General features: G+C 40.6%; 1 long non-coding RNA gene across 1 annotated transcript; it reads right to left on the reverse strand.

The window, feature by feature from the left end:
* Positions 1-25: 25 nt before the first annotated feature.
* On the reverse strand, positions 26-11,988 carry LOC144458607 (uncharacterized). Its single transcript, XR_013487999.1, has 3 exons — positions 11,931-11,988; positions 10,748-10,884; positions 26-2,987 (listed from the first exon to the last, which is right to left on the reverse strand). It is a non-coding gene; the product is annotated as an uncharacterized LOC144458607 (long non-coding RNA).
* Positions 11,989-14,033: the final 2,045 nt, after the last annotated feature.

Raw genomic sequence — 14,033 nt, forward strand, 5'->3', positions numbered from 1 at the left:
ATTTTAATGAACTCTCTGTTGGGAGAGGTCAGTACAAGTTGCATGCTGCATTTCATTGCAGTCACATTTTTCAAGCACCACACACACACACACACACACACACACCTAAACTTCCTGTGTTTATGCCACCTGAAGAGTCCATTCCAGCTGCCTGTTCTTTAAGAAAAATCCTTATATAGTGTAAATAGTATTGGATCATTAAGAAATAACCATATATAATGTTGATAGATAGATAGATAGATAGATAGATATTTATTTATCCCCAAAAGGAAAATAAAATGTCATAGCAACTGATAAAATTTTCAAGACACAAGGACAAAAACATAGATCACAGAAACATATAATACCAAAATAAATACATAAATACCCCCACCCCCCTAACCCCCAGCTAGTGCGCAGGTAAAACAACAACATTTTGTAGTGGTCCTTGGAGCAGCGGGGCAGAATGAATCTGTTGCTCAAGTTTAGTGTTTTATGGAGGGGATGGGTGGTATTGTCCATAATCTCTCACTCTATCAGACACCACCTCCTCCAGAGTGTACAGCTTCAGACCAACAGCAGGCTGGGCCTTCTTGATTATTTTATTAAGTCTATTACCATCTTTAAAAAAAAAAACAAAAAAAAAACCTGTAACCCTGTAACTGGTTGGTAAAACATATACTGTAAGCAGTGTTGGGTAATTAAGAAATAACCTTATATAGTGTAAACAGTGTTGGGTCATTTAGAAATATCCTTATTTAGTGTAAACAGTGCTGGGTCATTACGAAATGACTTTGTTGGGTCATAGTTGGGTATATAGTGCATCAAGGTAACAAACACTGAAGGATACCCTCTTAAAGGGACAAAGCAATCCCCTTGAGACAGCAACAAGGACTTAGTTATATATACTATACTCATCATTACTTAGTACTACTCATTAGTTATTTTGTTTAAAAAAAAAAAAGGAACAGCTTGGATGTAGGGAACTGTTTATCTTAAAGCACTGCAGAGCTATTCAACTGTCAAACATAGAGTATGGAATGGACTGATCTTATTTTGTAGGTGTGGGAGGAGCAGGGAGGCTGGGCAGTGGAGGTGCTGCAGATCAGGAGGAGGCATGATGGAGTTACTGGTTGTGTCTTAAAGGGATAGTGCACCCAAAAATGAAAATTCAGCCATTATCTACTCACCCTCATGCCGAGGGAGGCTCTGGTGAAGTTTTAGAGTCCTTACATCCCTTGTGGAGATCGGCGGGGGGAGCGGCTAGCACACCTAATGGCTGACGCCCCAACGTCCAAGAACACAAAACTGAAACCACAAAATATCTCCAACATGCTCACCCGTAGTGATCCAACCCAGCTAACAAATTTTGGTTCCCTAAACATTCTGGGAACGTTTGTTTTAAGTTGTACGAACATTTTTTGAACGTTGCAACACAACGTAATATACTGGTATAAACGGCAAGTTTTCCTGACGTAACCAGAAGGTTATATTGATGTTCCCGGAACGTTCTTGGAAGGTTAATTGAACGTTTAAAGAAGGTTACCAGAATGTTCTCCGTAAAACGTTCCCTGCATGTTAAAATGGCAAGTTTTCCTGACGTAATCAGAAGGTTATATTGATGTTCCCGGAACGTTCTTGGAAGGTTAACTGAGCGTTATAAGAAGGTTACCAGAATGTTCTCCGTAAAACGTTCCCTGCATGTTAAAACGGCAAGTTTTCCTGACGTAACCAGAAGGTTATATTGATGTTCCCGGAACGTTCTTGGAAGGTTAATTGAGCGTTATAAGAAGGTTACCAGAATGTTCTCCGTAAAACGTTCCCTGCATGTTAAAACGGCAAGTTTTCCTGACGTAACCAGAAGGTTATATTGATGTTCCCTGAATGTTCTTGGAAGGTTAATTGAGTGTTATAAGAAGGTTACCAGAATGTTCTCCGTAAAACGTTCCTTGCATGTTAAAACGGCAAGTTTTCCTGACGTAACCAGAAGGTTATATTGATGTTCCCTGAACGTTCTTGGAAGGTTAATTGAGCGTTATAAGAAGGTTACCAGAATGTTCTCCGTAAAACGTTCCCTGCATGTTAAAACAGCAAGTTTTCCTGAGATAACCAGAAGGTTATATTGATGTTCCCGGAACATTCTTGGAAGGTTAATTGAGTGTTACAAGAAGGTTACCAAAACGTCTTACCTCAAACGTTCCTTCCAAGTTAAAACGGCAAGTTTTCCTGACGTTACCAGAAAGATATTTTGATGTTGCCTAAATGTTTTGGTAAGGTTAATTTAATGTTTTAAGAAAGTTACCAGAATGTTCTCCCTCAAATGTTCCTTCCAAGTTAAAACAGCAAGTTTTCCTAACATAACCAGAAGGTTATTTTGAAGTTCCCAGAATGTTCTGGGAAAGTAAGTTGAATATTATAGGACGGTTGCCAAAATGTTTGAATGTTTGAAACACAATTATAAACAGCAAGTTTTCCTGACGTTCCCAAGGTTAATTGAACATTATAGGAAGGTTACCACAATGTTTTCAGTTTAATGTTCCCTTCATGAAAATTATAAAACAAATGTGATTCTGTTCCTACTCCTAGGAAATTAAAACACTCAGTGAATGTTCCTAGAATTTTTTTAACAATACCATTTACATCAATACCAATACATTTAAAGTGTCACCATCACATACTCACTGAAAAACCAGAGAGAAAAAAATTCTGTCAACATTGACATTTGTCCGATTTATTGGAAACTATGAGAAAAAAAAAAAAACGGAGAAAAAAAAGGAGAGCAAACAGGAACACTTTCTGCTAAGGAACATACAGGAACATACAGAAACTTACAGGAAGTAACATAGATGGAGGAACACTGCAACAGGAACATACAGAAACATACAGGAAGTAACATAGATGGTGGAACACTGCAACAGGAACACACAGAAACATACAGGAAGTAACATAGATGGAGGAACACAGGCCTAGTCCTGGCTTTCTGCAGTTTGGTCTGCTGCTTCACCCCCCTGTAAAATAGAAAAAAAGTCATGTTACATAATCTTTTATTGCAACACACGTCACACTATCATACAAACAAACAAAAGTTTCTAAGACTTGGCTTTAAACAGCCAATGCAGGGTCTAAAATTATATTTTTGGCTCACCAGTCAAATGCCTGTGTAATGGCAATAATTCGTGGTGATCATGAAAAACACAGAGAGCTGTCCTTTGGGCGTTTATTTTCTTTGAAATAAATTATCAAGCATTCAGACCCTGGAACCCCAGCTCCCGGGCGAATGAGAGACAAATTGACATACAGAGTGGAAGTACTTATGCCAGAGAAACAGATAATGCCTTTGCGTACACAGAGAGAAACTACTTCACATATGCTGACCTTGTGGGCCAGATAAGGTTTAAGACATGGAGACAGACAGAAAAGGCCCAAACTGCATGCAATATGAAATAGGAATAGACTAAAGCCCTGTTCGGACGGGATTAGTTTTACATAGGGACGAGGGGTAAAGTAATAATTACCAAAGATTTTAGTCCCGTCCGAATGTGCCATGTCAGTAATCATTACCGCACGATGTCAGTAAAGATTACCGCAACTTTTACCTTCTATAAAAGGGTCCAGGACAATTACCTCAGGTAATACTTATCCCGTGCGAATAGATCAGCAGTAAACGTGTGTTAGGGCTGTCAAAAAAAAATCGAAGTTAGAAATATATTCAAATATATTTATTTTTTTATAAGTTTGAACCTAAATTGGATCATTCGAATATCATTAATAATTAATTAATACTATCAATAATGTTGTATATCACGGCAAATCCCATTCGGGTGGAGATGGCTTGCGCACGAGCCGGGCCAGAGAGGGACGCAGCAGGAGGGAGAGGCGCCGACGGAGGAGTCCGCTGCACCAACACCACCCACTGCGCTGTCATTCAATACCAAGTCCTTCAGTAACAGAGGTTTCCCATACCGACTTTAACCTCTCCCGAACTGATCATCTTGTCGATAGCGCCGCAGGCTCGCTGCGAACAACACTCGACTCTGTAGCTCCTCTTAAAATGAAGTTAACAAAGCAAAGAAAGGTCGCTCCTTGGTATAATTCTCAAACCTGTAAGTTAAAACAAATATCGCGAAAATTTGAAAGGAATTGGCGATTAACCAAACTGGAAGAATCTCGTTTAATTTGGGCAGACAGTCTCAAAACTTATAAGAGGAGCCTCCACAATGCCAGAGCAAACTATTACTCAGCATTAATAGAAGAAAACAAGAATAACCCCAGGTTTCTTTTCAGCACTGTAGCCAGGCTGACTGAGAGTCACAGCTCTATTGAGCCTTGTATTCCTTTAGCCCTTAGCAGTAATGATTTTATGAGCTTTTTAAATGACAAAATTCTAACTATTAGAGGCAAAATTCATGACCTCCTGTCCTCAGATAGTACCTATCTAACCTCAAACACAGCTGTAAGACCTAATATATATTTAGATTGCTTCTCCCAATTTCTCTTCAAGAATTGACCACAGTGATTTCTTCATCTAAATCATCAACGTGTCTCTTAGACCCCATCCCAACTAGGCTACTTAAGGAGGTCTTACCTTTAGTTAACACTCATACATTAGATATGATCAATATATCCTTATTAACAGGCTATGTACCACAGTCTTTTTAGGTAGCTGTAATTAAATTTCTACTAAAAAAGCCCACCCTGGATCCAGAGGTGTTAGCCAACTATAGACCAATATCTAATCTTCCCTTTATGTCAAAGATCCTCAAGAAAGTAGTCGCAGACCAACTGTGTGATTTTCTCCATGATAATAATTTATTTGAGGAATTTCAGTCAGGATTTAGAGTGCATCATAGCACTGAGACAGCACTAGTTAAAATTACAAATGACCTTCTGATTGCTTCAGACAAAGGACTCGTCTCTGTACTTGTTTTATTAGATCTTAGTGCGGCGTTTGACACAACTGACCATCAAATTCTACTGCAGAGACTGGATCACTTAATTGGCCTAAAAGGTTCTGCACTAAGCTGGTTTAAATCTTATTTATCTGATCGTTTTCAGTTTGTTGGCGTTCATAATGAATCATCCTTACGTACCAAAGTTTGTTTTGGAGTTCTGCAAGGTTCTGTGCTCGGACCAATCCTATTTATTCAATATATGCTTCCTTTAGGCAACATCATTAGAAATCACTCTAAATTTCCATTGTTATGTGGATGATACACAGCTGTATTTATCGATGAAGCCAGAAGAAAGTAATCAATTAACTAAACTCCATAACTGCCTTAAAGACATAAAAACCTGGATGAGCACCAATTTCCTGATGTTAAATTCAGACAAAACTGAAGTTATTGTTCTTGGCCCCAAACAACTCAGAGACTCTTTATCTGATGACATAGTTTCTCTAGATGGCACTGCTCTGGCCTCTACCACTCCCGTAAGAAACCTCGGAGTAACATTTGATCAAGATTTGTCTTTTAATTCTCATTTAAAACAAACCTCACGGACTGCATTTTTTCATCTGCGTAATATTGTGAAAATTCAGCCTATCCTGACCCGAAAAGATGCAGAAAAATTGGTCCACGCTTTTGTTACCTCTAGACTGGATTACTGTAACTCTCTATTATCAGGTAGCTCTAGTAAGTCCTTAAAAACTCTCCAGCTAATTCAAAATGCAGCAGCACGTGTACTAACAGGAACTAAGAAACAAGATCATATTTCTCCTGTTTTAGCTTCTCTGCACTGGCTCCCTGTAAAATCCAGAATTGAATTTAAAATCCTACTGTTAACTTATAAAGCTCTAAATGGTCAAGCTCCGTCATATCTTAGAGAGCTCATAGTGCCATATTATCCCACCAGAACACTGCGCTCTGAGAACACAGGGTTACTCGTGGTCCCTAAAGTCTCCAAAAGTAGATCAGGAGCCAGAGCCTTCAGCTATCAGGCTCCTCTCCTGTGGAATCATCTTCCTGTTACGGTCCGGGAGGCAGACACTGTCTCCACATTTAAGACTAGACTTAAGACTTTCCTCTTTGATAAAGCTTATAGTTAGGGCTGGCTCAGGCTTGCCCTGTACCAGCCCCTAGTTAGGCTGACTTAGGCCTAGTCTGCCGGAGGACCCGCCTATAATACACCGGGCACTTTCTCTCCTTCTGTTGCTGATCTGTATATTTGGATCTCTTCCTTCCTGAATCCATTCTAAAAATAAAGAGACATTTGTCAGAGCGACTGACCTGCTGGCTCATTCACTGTATCTCGCTGAAACAGGGAGGGGAGGGGCAGACTAAGGCTGGGGCCACACTAGAGGATTTTCAAATCTTAACCGATATTAAAAATGCAAGAGACCACAGACATGAAGATTATTCCAACCCCTTTTAACTCTATAAATCTTCTAAATGCACACACTGTTTGAGATACTATAAAATTAGCCTATTTCAGTGATGTTGCTAGGTATGCGTACTGCGTCCCTGACGCAATAAAATCTTAAAGGACGCAGTAAACTCACTATCCATGCGTCCCAGGGACACACCTCATTTTTCCCATGAAAAAACGATACATTGTGAACAACAACTCGTGTTTAAAATCACAGTAACTAACAAAAAAAACCTTGTTGTCAGCAGACCAGACAAGCACTGTTTCAACCCTCTGCGCATCTACCATGGCTGATAGCGTTCCAGTGCCGTGCCGGATCTCTGGCGAGCCGGCCATGCTGATACGCCGGCTCGCCGGAGATCCGGCACGCAGTCATGCCAATACGCCGCACAATAAGCGTTTAAATTTAAAAACTTTGAAAATTCCTCCCAAACCAACCGTATGTGCTACAGTTTTGCAACTTTCACCAAAATGTAGCCCCAATACTTTAGAAACTTTTGTACACTCAAACTCAGTACAAATTATGAAGTTCATCACTCTGTTTTTTTCAGAAACTGTAAAACGTATTAAACCTATCTCCTCCCACAATATTTGCTCAAGTGACACCAAACTTGCTACAGAGCATCTTCAGACTGCCCTCCACAAACGATCCACACAGATTTTTGATTTATCCAAAATTGAGCCTACAGTGCATCAAAATGTTTGACTGTAAACAGTATTGTAAACATATACTTGCAAATTCTTGCTAAAAACATTTTCAATGTTCATTTAAAAAATTGACAAAATTTTGGAGTCATGGTAGATGATGTATGGAAAATATCAGAATTTTATCTCAAAAACTGAATTTTTTACAGCATTTTGAATTTCACTCTCATGCGAACAACTGGAGTCAATGTAAGAATGGCATTTTTAAACATCAGATTTTCTCTTATGAAGCAAAACACTTATCATTAAAAACAAATCACCAACATTTCCATGCTGTCAAGATGCAATTTATGTATTATCAGATTTCTGTTGATAACAGAATTTATGACATTTTGACAATTTTTGAAATCTGCCTTGACAACTGCTGCCTGGTTGGTGACTACCTGAGTCCATTTTTCAGACCACACACTAGGAGCCACTTCCAGCCAATTAGTTCAATGAGTTACGAGCTGATTCTTGGTGTTAGAGGTTGTGAGTTCAAGCCCCAGCTACGGTAGTCAATTCAAAAATAGTATTTTTAAACATCAGTTTTTCACTTATGGGGCCAATAAATTATTGTTAAAAACAAATTACCAACATCTCCATGCTGTCTAGATGCAATTGTGTATTTTTGTCTTAATAACTGAATTTTTGACAGCCGTTTGAAATCTGCCTTTACACACTAACAGCTGCTGTCTTGCACACAGGTGACTGGCTTAGTCAATTTGTGTAGCTACATGTGACATTTCCACTTGCCAATCAGCTCAGTGAGATAGGGGCTGCTTCTTGGTGTTGAAGATTGTGAGTTCAAGCCTCTGCTCGTTCAACATTTCCATGTGAGAAATCTACCCAAACTTTTCACAAAGGTCCAGTCCCATGCCAGATGTCCTCAACTGGAAACACGCAGGGTTTCTGCAGGTATCAGCAAATCTAATTTAATGCTTTTTAATGCCCTTTTTAATGCCACTTTAAACAAATTTAATGCCCATGTCAAACTGCAGATGGCCCACAAGACGGTTTATTTGCACATTTCAAAAAGAACAAAACCAGCCTGAAGAATGATGTAAAAAACTAACTCTAACCTGAAAAGGCCGGAGGCGGTCACTGTAGCGGCAGGTGTGGTGGTGGTAGCAGCAGCAGCTGCAGTTGTGGTGGCGAAAGCAAAAGTTGCGTTGCTGGTCATGGCAAAGAAATTCAGCACAGTTAACTGCTGCCTGCCTTTAATCACCGACTTGTGACTATCTGACAGCATGTGTGATTTCACCGCATTGACGGGCATTGTGTTTGAAGATCTTTTTGCACACGCTGCAAAACGCCACTCGTGGTTTATCGTCGACAGGCTTTAACCAGGTTCTGAATAGTTCCTCATCCAACCACTTCTGCTGAAACTTGCACAGTGTTCAACATAACATTTTTTCCCCACTGGCCCCCTGGGCCAGTAGTTCAGAGTTTTACTGGCCCCTTGTATATTCTTACTGGCCCAAATAAAAAAAATAGAGAGAGAGAAAAAATGTCTATAAAACTTCATTTCATTTAACTCCATTATACCTCACCGTAGCGCGTGATCTATATATAGCACAGCCTCTGTCCACTTCTTAGATGACCTCACAACAGGTTTACAGAGCTTTAACTTCTGCCTGTATGAGGGAATCAGGTGGACAGTGTTGTGGTCAGAGTGGCCCAGTGCAGCGCAGGGGATGGGGTGATAGGCTGTCAGTTGTCTAACAGTGATCTAGAATATTCTTCTCTCAGGTTGTTCTCAGGACATTTTATAAACTGTTTTTATTTGGGGAGTTCATGTGTGAGGTTACCTTTGTTAAAGTCGCCAATGACAATAACTAAGGAGTCTGGGTAAAGTCCGCTCCACACACAGTAGCTATCTGGTCGGCGAGAGTGCGCTGTGCCTCCTGCACGTTGGCCTGCAGTGGGATGTAAACTCCGACCAGAATGAATGAAGCAAACTCACGGGGGGAGTAAAAAGGTTTGCAGTTGATGAAAAAAGATTCCAGATCAGGAGAACAGTGCTGCTGGATCACTGTCACGTCATTACACCAGCCGCTGTTAGTGTAAAAACAGATACCTCCACCTTTAGTTTTGCCTGAGAGTTCCGTGTTATGATCCGCTCTAAAGAGTTGGAAGCCTGCCAGCTGCAGCGCAGAGTCCGGTATCGATCCACACAGCCATGTCTCCATGAAGCACAAAACTGCAGATGTAGAAAGTCTCCGTTTTTCACCATCAGTAGCTGAAGTTTATCCAGTTTACTGGATGAACTTCAGTAGCTGAAGTTCATCCAGTTTACTGGTCAGCGAACCTGCATGGCAGCGGTGTCTGTGTTGGCGAAGACGCACAAGCGCACCGGCATGTTTCCCCCTCCTCCAGCGTTTCACTGCACGACCAAAGGTGAGGGCACCTTTGGCCAAAAAGCCCAATAAATCCACTGAAGGCTCCAGAAAAGTGGGATAAAAATCCGCTGGAGTTGTTCCCCTGACAAAAAAAGCCTTACAGCGTCACTGGCCCAAGGGGGCCTGTGACCTGTCAATCAACTTGCCCGACATACTATTTTATTGGCCTGGGCCATCGGGCCATGGGTTATGTCAGCTTTCCACTATTGCATTTTTCCGACATTTCGCTAATATTCCCTCCGCTCTTTCGCCACAGCATGAGCACGCTCACAGCACGTTGCATTCCAAGCATCAGGTGTTGTGACTTCGTGCACCGACCGTAAACAATAGCTAATTAAAGGGTTCTGCCTGTCAATCATCACATTATACTTCCAATCAAAATTATTACATGTTTATATAATCAAAATAAATCGTGAATAACAATGTTTTTTTTTTCAATCAAGTGTATTTAATTTTTTAATGCCTCTGGACATCGAATTTAGTGCTTTTTAATGCCATCTAAGGCCTTAATTTTCGCAAAATCTATTTAATGACTTTTAATGCTTTTTAATGACCCGCGGAAACCCTGAACACAATAGTCCTGATGGCGGCACTACAGCAAGCCTCTAAATTTCAAATTCATAACAAATCAACCATATGTGTCACAGCTTTGGAACTTTCACTTTAAAATTGCCTAATTTTGCCTAAAATTGCCCGGCCCCGACATTGCTGCGCAGCAGCTATAATTTATTTTGGTACTACAGACACGATTTTGTTTTCATTTGAATTTTAGTAATTTATTTTGGTGCTATTTATGTTGGAAAAAGCACTATGTAAGTGCAGTCCATTTACTATTTGGCCCATAGGAGTAACATGGGGATTAAGTGTCATGCTCAAGGACACTGACATGTGGACAACAGAGCCGGGATTCGTCCGTCTCGTTCATTCAAACTTTGTAAACACGGTTGGCATATTCTGCCATCATAACTTGGCTCTCAGAATTCACCAGATTGATGCCTTTAAATCAAATACAAAATACAAAAACAAAGCACGCCCCCGGACCCCCCTAGAAGGTTCGGACCCCCCGCCATAGTCTCCAAAAATCCTGTGGGAAACACTGGGTGATCATTCTTATAGCAAACATGATTCCTAACTATAAATAAAAATATTCCTTAATTTTTATATTTTTAAACCTTTAAGTGCCGTATTTGTTTTGATGCCAAAATTCACATCGTGATCATGAACACAGCAAACACTATAAAAAAATTAAAATTAAAGAGTGTAGAAAAAGCACTGAGCACTGTGTCTGTCATTTATATCTTGCATATTTTGTGACTTACCGGTTTTGCTCTCCTCCATGTGCTCTAATGGCACGGTTGCATCCCCTGTCCCTGGCACCAATCAGCCATTTTGGCACTGCTTTTTCCACATCTTTCCTTGTCATGTCTTTGGTGAGGTAATTTTTTTTTCAAACTCTCTGTAAGTGACATCCAGAAAGAGCATAAGAGTGAGGCTCGTTATTGTCTAATTCGAGGCACTTTGTCAAGGTGAACTTATCAGGTGATGGATCAGAAATGAAGATCAAGCTACTCAAAGCAGTCTTTGCTATTTTATCATTAAAAGTCAAAGCGGCACAAGATTATATTTAGGAGCGAGTGTTAAGTGTTCCCAATGCAGTTGCTTTATGACACTGATGATCAATGAACAGTGTGCTCAAAACAACACTGATGTTGTGTTGAGAGTAAATAAATAGCATTAGAAAGGTTCCGTGCACATATTCACTTCTCAGTAATTAATTAAATGATCTAAGCCACAATGGTGTCATTTTGTTATTAACTTGGATTTTTAGATATAGACAGAAGACGGGGGAAACAATATAGGAAATGAAATGATGATGTTTATGGAATGTTTATTTGGAGATGGGTAAGTTTATGATGTTATTTACGCTTCAGACTCCGCCATGTTGGACAGCCAGCGCAGTTGTTTCTGCCGTTGCCATGACAACGCGCATCCATGAACCGGTCACCTGTTAACGCGAAACACCGGCCGGTCACGGCTTTCACATGTCCGAAAACGTCGCAGCAGATTTACAAACAGGCGTTATTTGGATAAGCTAACCGCATATGGGGAATCTACATGGTTGCTTTCTCGCCTGAAAAAATGTTAAATCTTAATAATGTGACTCAACAGTCCCACTGTGAAAATTGCAGCTGCTTGTGAGTCTGCTAGTCTCCACTCTGTTCTCCTACAGAAAAACGCCGTTTTTTCATTTTCGGTTTTCCGTTTTGGTTTCAAGACGGAAAAACGGACCCATTTGCTTATTTTTCTGATTTTGTTTTGAAACGGAATAATGAAAGATCGAACCATACACGGATTAAACATACAGAGTTGCTCACTAACTGTCACGAAGTTAACGTTCGGCGTTATGACGGCATATCTACGTTGCTAACGCATGCATGGCACTGTGTTATAGTATGTGTTGTTCTATGTCTGTGTACATATAGCATAAGAAATCATACTCACTGTGCCATAAAATGCATTACGAATCGTCATGACGTTAGCCAACATGCGAGCCTCATAGCGGAAACGGAAACACCGTTCGCGGGTAAACAAGAGTTTAACCAATCACAGACCCCGCTGGTAGACGTTGGGATTATGGGTAATGTAGTACTTCTTCGTGACTACGTGAAAATTAATTGTTGTCAAACCTATATTTGGAAAAAAAAACCTCTAGATACGAGCGTCGATCGTCTGACAGTTGTTCTAACATAATTAGTGAGTCTACATTGGCAAATTAGGACATTACATGTTAAACTCATTTGAGTCATAGCATGCTAGCTAACGGACGTTTAGCCACCTAGCCAAGAACGTAGCTAAAGGGAAAAAGTAGTTGAACAAACTTTTAGGTTTACACAGTGCTTTTTTCAGTTCTATAGTGTTGTTTGTTAGTCAGGACTTACCTTCAACACTGTTTGGCCCAACTCAAAACTCCTCTTCAACGGTTGAAATATTTTAGGCGCTGATCCTGAGCGGCAACTCCAGAATGAATGAGTCATCGTCGGTTATCGCGAGATTACTTTCTCTCATTTCCATGACAACCCCCGCCACACACATGCGCACACACTGTTTATAAAAAAAATGCACTGGCTATTTTAAAGAGCAGATAGGCTATCTACGGCTGTGGTTGAGTTTATTCAGGTTTTTCTTTTTTATTTTTTTTTACCTCACATTATAGTGGCTTAAATACCAAAACATTTTGATGACACCTTAAGTGTCAATAATACAGCAGTATATGACAATATTATTTTACCTAAAACAATTAAATTTACATGTCATTTCACAATAGGCTATGGCCCAGTTGGGACCCATCTAGTTCCCATATGTGCTGGCCAACTGGGATGCCCATCTCTCGCCCATGTATATTCTTCTGGGATGCCCACATGGGGCCCAACACCAACCCACTTAAAAGCCCACTCTGAGCCCATGCCCAGTTAAAGCCCATGTAACCCAAGTAAATCCCATGTGGGCCCCACTTGGACGTGTTGGCTGGGATGTATTTAATGAAATCACTGAACACTGCAATCTACAAACATACTATATATCCTACACAAGGACCCACTAGAAATCACACAGATGTGATTGCCAAAGAAGGCTATAACATCTGTGTTCCTCCATCACATTAGGAACCATTAGAGACCACTACACCCTGTAGTGACCACTGTATAGTGACCATTAGACTGGTATAGAAACACCTGTAGGAACCATTAGACTCCTGTAGGAATCATTAGTAGGGACCAGTTAAAGTCCTGTGTATTTGTGTTTGTATTTTGGCCGGGTTCGGACCGAGAATTAATGCTCACTTGCATTAATTAGTCACTCCTCTCGCTCATAGACGGTAGAAAAATGTGAATGTAACCACGCCGTACCAGGCCGGCCCGCTGACCCACCGGCCCACCGGGAAAACTCCCGGTACTCCCGGTGGCCAGTCCGCCCCTGGACACCGCTCCTCATTCTCAAACATAAATCGCAAATACAAAACAGTCTGTTACACTAGCTTTAGCTTCACGTGTCCTGACAGAAGCCGACACAAGGAGACAGTGAAGTAATTCCCCGTGGCTTAGGCTAGTTTACACAGCTTAGCTAGCTTACACATGAACAATACTAGTTACCCAAATTTCAACCAAACAGGAACATCAAGGGGAACAGTATAGAAATTAATAATATATTAATAACTACAACAATTATTATTATTATTATTATTATTATAACTTGAATTGAACATCAAGGGGAACAGTATAGAAATTAATAATATAATAATAACAACAACAATTATTATTATAACGGGGCGAAGTAGCCGGTTGATAGTGGAAAACAGCATTCTGGGTTGGTTTTGCTGGTTGCAAATGAGAGTGGAGTAGTGGTGTGTTTTGGCCTGGGAGAGAGCTTCTTTATAGGACCTCACATCCATAGGCCTCAAGGTTGACAGTGAGGCCAGATTTTTTAAAGAACCTCTCCAGTTAGCGCCAGTGGCCTTCAAGGGGTGGAGTTCAGTGGTGAACCAGGGGGCAAGATGGGTATAGAAGACAGTCCTGATTTTGAGGTTGGCAAGAGAGTCAAGCCAGCAGG

Source organism: Epinephelus lanceolatus, chromosome 18, assembly GCF_041903045.1.
Source record: "Epinephelus lanceolatus isolate andai-2023 chromosome 18, ASM4190304v1, whole genome shotgun sequence".
In the NCBI taxonomy this organism is placed as follows: Eukaryota; Metazoa; Chordata; class Actinopteri; order Perciformes; family Serranidae; genus Epinephelus; species Epinephelus lanceolatus.